Source organism: Enhydra lutris, unplaced genomic scaffold (assembly GCF_002288905.1).
Source record: "Enhydra lutris kenyoni isolate GAN:26980312 unplaced genomic scaffold, ASM228890v2 scaffoldscaffold2, whole genome shotgun sequence".
Classification (NCBI taxonomy): domain Eukaryota; kingdom Metazoa; phylum Chordata; class Mammalia; order Carnivora; family Mustelidae; genus Enhydra; species Enhydra lutris.
In genome coordinates, this window is record NW_019154086.1 from 70,060,177 (window position 1) to 70,069,163 (window position 8,987).

General features: G+C 35.0%; 1 pseudogene; it reads left to right on the forward strand.

Annotated features, from left to right (window-relative positions):
* The first annotated feature begins 827 nt into the window (after positions 1–827).
* On the forward strand, positions 828–1,719 carry LOC111146628 (annotated as a pseudogene).
* Positions 1,720–8,987: the final 7,268 nt, after the last annotated feature.

An 8,987-nucleotide genomic window follows, 5' to 3' on the forward strand; every position in this document is an offset into this window, starting at 1 on the left:
CAAATTTTCATCTCTGTAATAATCATTAAAATAATAAGCTTATAAAATAAAAATAATATAAAAATATAAAGATATAAAAATAAAAATATAAAAATACAAAAATAATATGAATATATTATGTATAAAATATATATAATTATAAATAATATAAATATAAAAATATAAATAAAATAAGCTTATAAATTCTATGTTTACTCTGTTTGTCATATTCTAGAAAGATGACCTTTCTTTGCCCTGTTCTTCATTCCTGGGAGGCTGACATTACATGGGCATTCTTGCCCTTTGACCCCTGTTAGTTTTGGCTATCAGGCACTGGGATGAAGTTTGAGGTTAAGAGAATAATATATCCCACAATTCAGTCTTTATCGCAGTTATTACATCCTACTAAGGCTACACACATCCTACTAAGATTACACAGTTAGCTGTATTCAGTAACTCCAGACTCCACTAATTACTTTTCCTTTTTTGCCCTTTAGCCTACTGGAAGACAGGGGGCCCCACAGAAAAGAGATGTGCCCAAGGGACAATGAACCAGTGCCCCACTGTTCTAGAAACTGATTGCAGGTACAGGAGTGAGCCCAGCTGAGAGCATCGGAGCCCAAGCCAAATCACTACCCCACAGAATGATCAGCTAATAAACCTTTGATCTTTAAAGCCAGTCACTTTTAGGTAGGTTTGTGTACAATGGGCAGTGAACGGGAGGGCGTGTGATGTCATCTTGTGGGCTGGTAGGCAGGATCCGGCAATTTAAACCAGAGGAAGACTGAATGGGAGCAGACACAGGCAGTGGATGTGGTCTTGCTGGGAGTCGAAGACAGCAGTGAATCCATGTGTAATCATGATCAGTCACCGGTGATAACCTGTTGACATGACTTGCTGACCTGGATCAATGAGTCTCTTTGTGGTTGAATCTGATGAAGGCTGAACAGTTGTGTTCAGGGGCTGTCTACTGTCAGTTTATGGACACGATGCTCCCTGGCTCCATTGGCTTGAAGACAATGAAATTCCAGGCTAAGCTAGAACACAAATACATTCAGAACTTCAAAATGCTAAAAGCAGATTTTAAGAGAAGGGGTGTTGACTAAATAATTCCTGTGGACAAATTAGTAGAAGGGTAGTTTCAGGACAATTTTGAATTTGTTCTGTGGTTCAAGAAGTTTTCTAATGCAAACTGTGTTGGAAAAGACTATGACCCTGTAGCTGCCAGAGAAGGTCAAGAAATGTCAGTTGCTCCCTCTCTTGTTGCTCTGGCTCTGAACAAATCAAAACAACCTCTTGGCTCCAGCAGTGCAGCTTCAGAGAGGCCCACTGCAATACATAGATCCACTGCAACCCCTAAGGCTGGCCTTAGTGGGGGAGGGTGGTGAGAAAGAATCTTGGCTTAGGGGATAATGAAGGGGCTGAATTGATGCAGCAGATCAATGTATTGAAACTTACTGTTGAGGACTTGGAGAAAGAGATTTCCACTTTGGAAAGCTGAGGAACATCGAATTGATTTGCCAGGAGAAGAAGGGCAAAAACAACTCTGTAGTGGAGAGGACTATGGACATTATGCATGCCAGAGCCTGAGATTCTGTGATACCTGATGAAGGGGGCCCACAGGAAGAACAAGAAGAGGGTCACCAGTGTGGACCAGCAGAGCAACATGTGAATTCTTCACTCCAAATCATGTACTTAGGTATAAAACTCTCACTTATACTATTCTTGGAGGACTCATAGGTTTCTTCTCATAAGCAAAAAAAAGTACCTCTTCTTAAAGTGCACTGTGCAGAAGTTTTACTCCTTTTCCAATGAGTTTGAGTTTGGTGCTTTGTAGCAGAGCAGTATTAAGAGCAAACTGGTTCACCCAGGGAACAAAGAGGCTGCCCATGGGGCTCACGGGTGGGGGATCTCTGGTAACACTGATTGCTGGGGAAGGTGTTTTTATCCACTGAGGTGGAGAGCTCACTACAGATAGGTAAAGACTGATCTGAATTTGAACTAATGTGAAATCTTGGCAGAGAATGTTTTAATAAGTAAATGCCTTAAGAATATTTGAGTGCTTCCTTATTTCAGAATATAAAATGTAACTTGACAGAACATTTTATGTATTTGACATTGTGTCTGAGAAGGAAAGGACAGCTTTCTGGAACTTTGGAATCTGCTGTTCACAGGCCTTCCAGAGCTGCTTGAATCCTCAAAGGCTTAGACCTTGGTCCAAAAGGAAAGTTTAAAAAGTTGCTCTGTAGGGGTGCGTGGCTGCCCCAGGTGGTAGAATATGTGACTCTTGATCTTGGGGTTGTGAGTTTGAGCCTCATGTTGGCTGTACAGATTACTTAAAAATAAATTAAAAATCTTTAAAAAAATTGCTCTGTAACTATTTGATGTCCTTTCCCAATCCTATCCCTGCTTCAAGAAATAAGAGGCATTGTTGCCTGGATGAATAGAGGGTGTGTTTCAAGCCCTGAGATTGAGTTGACGTGCTTGGATTTCACTAAACATTTCTCTGTTTTTCCAGTTATTCCTGAAATTTCTGCATTTTGTTTTTTGCAAAATGAGGCTTTCCAGTTTTGAAATCTAACAACTACTTTTGGAGATTTGTGCACATCTCTGGGATTTGAATGGGGGTTGTGTCCCATTTTACTGTCTTTTAAGTGTACATCGAACATGTTTCTCTTCGCTGCTCCCCTTGCCAATGGGAGACTCCTCTTTGGCTTCTTAAAGTTTGCTGCTTAGAGTATAAGTTCAGCAGGCAGGTGGTTACTCTGCAAGATCTTTCTGGATCTCTAGCAAACAGAGCGACCAGTGAAGGCCATAGCTACTTTGGGATCTGCAAGGCTGGGTGCTCTCAGTACCTCCTGTTCACACCCTTCCCCTGTTATTGGATTATTTTGCCAGTTCACTAATCTCTTTGGAGGTAAAATTCATTAGCATGTTACCAAGTGTTAATTTTCTTTTCCAGGAAAGTACCATGTCTGAATTAATTATTAATATTTAAAATATTTCATTCCTCAACTCATTCTAGTTTGCTTCTCCTCTAGCCTATTCAGTTTCTTTGTTTGGCAGAATTCTGCAAAATATGTTACCCACTACTGAGATTGTTCAGCCCCTGATGTATTTGTATTGATTTGTGCCTGGTGGTAGTTTGTCCTACAATGTGTGTAGAAAGCAGATATGTTATGATAAAATTGTTGTGTAGTGTTTGCTGTGTGTGTAATTTAGAGGAATACCAAGATTCAGTGATTGACAATGCCAAAAAATGCAAGTAACTAGCCATTATTCAAAGGCAGTGGTGTTATTTCTCTTTTGTGGCCTTTTAGACTTTTGTTGCCCTAAAATAACATTTTATTGGGAACCCATTTTCCACCTGATCTTCCTTGACAGAGTTTGTTTTTTCCACTTTAAACAGTTTCCAAGTAAAATTCTTGAATATAATTGAAATATTGAAAATATTGAAAATAATTGAAATATTATTTCAAAGGAAGATAATAGCCACTCACTTTTAGAGTAGTTTATTATGAAACTAAAGCTTATCAATAGAGTATGTAAAAATACTTCTTAAAAATCCATTTAGAATCCTTATGACAATAGCAAAAGCAAAGAAAATCTAATAGATTTTAGGAAACCAAAAGTAATTTCCAAATTGAAACTGCTTTTCTGAGTAGATTGTAGATTAAGTTTATTACATAAGATTAAGGCTGTGCCTCCCTGAACAATTAAAACTCTCTATAATCTTTTTTTTTTTATCTTTAAAATGAAGAAGTTGAAGAAGGATGACCATCATCTGTAGTATTCCATGGCAGTTTTATTGTAGCAGATTCACTATAGATGCTGATTTTTCTGATGAATTTCTAAGTCACAGTCCATAAGCAAGAATGCACTTGGAAAAGGTAGAGTGTTTCTGGGCCCCAGTTTTTTATATATATATATATATTCTCTCTAGAATATAACTGAAGTGTTGTACTAAAATTTATGGTAAGAATAATTTTGCATGATTTCTATACTTCTGCTAATAAAATAAGACTACCTAACTTAGAAATTTGTACTTTTTTTTTTCATTCCCAGATAATTAGAATTCCGTGGCCTTGAGATATGCTAAGAGCAAGAGCAAAGAATATAGGAAAAGAGAAACTAGGAAGATAACAAACACCTCTTGGAGTTAATCTTTGTTGTGCTAAGTTAGTCTTGTGGACCAAGTGTATTCCATTGATTACTTGTATTAGAATCACCAGGGTGTTGTTAGAAATGTAGATAACTAGAGTCATTCTTTTATTTTCAGATTCTCTGAGTTTTCACTTGCCATAGTGTTTCCGAACCATTAGTGCACCTTTGAATCACCTGTGTTCTTGAGACTCTAAAGCCAAAATACAGACATAGTAGGTATAATATGTGACTTTTAGCTTATATTCTTATGAAGAATTACAGGTGGTCAAAAAAAAATTCTATGAGGAATATTACTTCAAAGAGCTTTTTATTAGTTTCATTAGTTAATGAATCTTTGTTAATAAACTCAGTACAGTGCTTCATTATAGAAGGTGCTTAATTGATATTTGTCATTGAACTAAAGACTCATTTAGATGTACTATTCTTTTTCAGAATGGACAAGATAGTATTTTTAATTCTTAACATGGAATAATTTTATAATAGATATATCAATTATATGTATTGTATATATGTATTTCATAAAGTTGTTGAAGAAAAGTGTTTTCAATGGCACTTGTTAAAGATAGTAAGGCAGATTTTATTCAGGATCATTGCTCAAAGGAGAGGAACCTATGTGATGATATATTACAGTAGGGGAAAAGATTGGGCTCAATGTCAAATACAGCATAAGCAAGTGGGTATTTATAGCTAAGGAGCAGTGTACAGGGTTGTCAGTGAATGGAAAATTAGGGAATATCAGTGATAAGGGGTGTTCTGGCTAAGCTAACCTAACAGGATTCTTGTTGAGGACAAGCCAGAGTGATCGGACATCACCTGGGAGATGTGGAGGATGAAGAACCTGTTCAGGTAGCCAAGGTCATCAGATGTGGAAAATTAGGGGTTCTGATTAAACTGACTTAGCAGGGTTCTTGCTAAAACTAGATTTTACAAGGAAACGAATGGATAGATGTGCCTCAGAGAAGGTTCAGGAGCCTGACTAAAGTTTGGTGAAGCAAAGAATCTTTGTCATACTCCATATATATGGGCATATTAAATTTTATTTCTTCTGGTTGTCATATAAAGTGACCTAATGATGCAGGTAAAGTGAAATAAAAGATTATATATCAGTCTTACTGGATGATAAGTATTGCTAAAACTTTACAAATTTTCAACAGTTTCAAAATAAGAATTGATTTTAAGAGGACAACTAAATTGTATTTATAGTGCTAGAAGGAATATTTATCTTTCATTCTTTCTACATCAAATTGCAATATCCCTGTTTAATCTATTTAATATATACTTAGTGGGTCATGTATTCCTTGCTGACAAGAGTAAATAGAGGTAGTTACATTAGATATAATCACTTTCTGGGGAAATTTTAAAATGTTACATAAATTTGTAAATTGATATAATTTTTTTGTTTACAAATTGTTAGACTTTCAACCTCATGATTAAAAAAAATGTGGTACAACCTTGCTTTTGTTAAGTGTGAATCCTTATTTTGCCAGGAAAAGATTCTTTTAATAATGCTTTCTTCTTGGCCTTAGATTTTTAAGCTACTTAAGATAAAAAAAAATACCATGGGGATCAACTGGTTATTTACAAAAATGTGTAATAGGTCATCTCTTGAATAAATACCACCAAAGATGTTGGTATAATCTCAAATCTCAAATAATTGCAAATCATATTTAATATGTAATTAAAAAAACTAAACCTTGAAGAAAAGAAGCTTCTATGGAAGTTAATAATAAATTATATCCGTTTGCTCACCAACATACCTTTAAAATTTTCTGCCATTAAGAAACAGATTTGACCATCAGCTATATAGGATTCTCATTTATTACTGTATTACTACTTTTTAAAATTGGTGTGATAGAATTTGGTAAATCTTAAAGTTTTCTTGAGCATAGTTTTACTAGCCAAATGCTATAAAATGTATATTAAAAAGCTAAATATAATTTAAAACACATGATTAAATCTCTAATCTCCTAATAATTATATATTATTTGGGGCATTCTTCTGTAGGAAACTCTAAGCAGACTGTGAGGGCAAAGTGATTCAAGATATGTCATTAACAATGGCCAAGATTGCTTCTCATGCACAATTTAATATCTTTTCCTCTGGAAGAGACAGAGTCAATAGAATAAAAGAATAAGATATATAACTGAGAATTGGGTTTGAATTCATAATCTGAAATTTCCTTCACCTTTCAAACAAAAATTTAAGTCAAATTAAGATAATATTATTGGGTTCTTGATACCATCCAGATAATGAGTTGTATTGTTTTCTATAATTTATGTGTTTTATCTTTAAATCTGTTAAAACATTTGCTTCATTGCATGAACTACTTTAAGAATTTAAATATTTCAAAATTAAATCATTCTGTCAAGAACTAAATTAAAAGAGTCACTATACTTTAAAAAATTTCACTTGATGATTTTCATGACAATTCCCAAGTATCTACATTAGGATGGAATTGCTTTACCTTATATACAGATGAGGAAAATGTGGTTTAAAAAAAAGTTATGTTTTCTTCAAGGACTTTTTTTATTTTAAATTTTTTAAATATACATTTTAGGTAGTCAACATACAGCCCAATATTGGTTTCTAAAGTAGAATTCAGTAACTTGTTACTTACATACAACACCCAGTGCTCATCATAACAGGTGCCTCCCTTAATACTTATTACCCATCAAGCTCATCCTCCACCTACCTCTCCCATCAACCCTCAGTTTTTTCCCTATGAGTAAGAGCATCCTATGGCTTGTTTTCCCTCTCTCCTTTTCTTCTTCTCCCCTTTTCAGTATGTTCATCTGTTTTCTTTCTTAAATTCCACATATGAGTCATATGGTATTTGTCTTTCTCTGACTGAGTTATTTCATTTAGCTTAATACACTCTAGCTCCATCCATGCCATTGTAAATGGCAAGATGTCATTCTTTTTGATGGCTAATATTCCATTGTATATTTATACATTTATCCACTCAACAGTCAGTGGACATTTGGGCTTTCTCCACAGTTTGACTACTTTTGATAATGCTTTTATAAACATCAGGGTACATGTATCCCTTCAGTCTTGTATTTTTGTTCATTTACCTTTGGGTAAATACCTAGTAGTGCAATTGCTGGATGGTAGGATAGTTCTGTTTTTAACATTTTGAAGAAAATCTGTATTGTTTTCCAGAGTGGCTGTACTAGATTGTATTCCCACCAAAAGTGCAAGATGGTCCCCCTTCTCTGCATCCTTGCCAATACCTGTTGTTTCTTATGTTGTTAATTTTAGCCATCCTGACAGGTGTGAGGTGGTATCTCATCATGGTTTTGATTTGTATTGCCCTAATGATAAGTGATGTTGAGCATCTTTTCATGTGTCTGTTAGCCATTTGGATGTCTGTTTTTGGAAAAGTGCCTGGTCATGTCTTCTAAATGCTGGAGCTGAATCTATTAGATATTGATAGGACATACCATAAAATTACCTAAAATTCTTGGTGATTTACAACATCAAATAGCTATTTCTCATTGAGATTTTGTTTGATACGGCTTTGCTCTGGGATGCTGTTCAGATTGCGGTCTGTACAATATACCCTCACATTTTACTTCCCCAGTGGACAGAGCTTTCTGGGACAAGTTCTTTCCATAGCACAGGGCATAGGAACAAAAGAGCAGGTAGAATGTGAAGGTTCCACATTTGGGTGTGAAAAAGAGCATGGACATAGCTGATGTAACCTTGAGAGATATTGATAACATTTTAGAGATTTACTCCACTTATAGGGAAGGGTTCTATCATATAATTAGGAGATATGATTGGATAGGTAGGATGAGATTAGTTACTGCAGAATCTTGCAATACAGAAGGAAATATAACCTAATTCATAGGTAATAAAAGCCTTTCTTCCCAAAAGTACAACCAATGTTATGAGATAATTTTAGAGAACATGACATGTCCTGATATTTTGGAATTTAAATTCTAGTTAGTTAACATACAGTACAATATTAGTTTCAGGTATACAATATAGTTACTCAATACTTCCACACAACATGGAGTGCTCCTTACAACAGGTGTACTCCTTAATCCCCATCACTTATTTAACCCATACCCCATCCACTTCCCCCCTGGAAACTATCAGCTTGTTCTCTATAGTTAAAACTCTTTTCTGGTTTGCCTCTTTCATTTCTTTCCTTTTGCTCAGTTGTTGTATTTCTTAAATTCCACATATGAGTGAAATTATTTAGTATTTGTCTTTCTCTGACTGACTTATTTTGCTAATCATAATACTCACTAGCTCTACCTGTATCATTATAAATGGCAAGATTTCATTCTTCTTTATGGTTGAGTTATATATATACATGTATACATGTATACATATATATGTAACATATACATATATGTGGGTTTGTGTGTATATATACATATATATACACACACATATATATGTAAAGAAGATATATACATATATCTTCTTTATCCATTCATCAGCCAGGGGACTCTTGGGCTGTTTCCGTTATTTGGCTATTGTAGATAAAGCCGTTATAAGCATTGAGGTGCACGTATCTCTTTGAATTAGTATTTTTGTATTCTTTAAGTACCTATTAGTGTACCTGAAGAGCTATAGTGATCAGAAGAGTATGGTACTGGCACAAAAAATAGACACATAGATCAATAGAACAATATAAAGAATCCAGAAATAAACCCACAACGATATGGTCAATTAGCCTTCATCAAAGCAAGAAAGAATATCCAGTGGGAAAAAGATAGTCTCTTTAAAAAATGGTGTTGGGAAAACTGGACAGCAACATGCAAAAGAATGAAACTGGACCACTTTCTTACACCACACACAAAAATAAATTCAAAAGGGACGAAAGACCT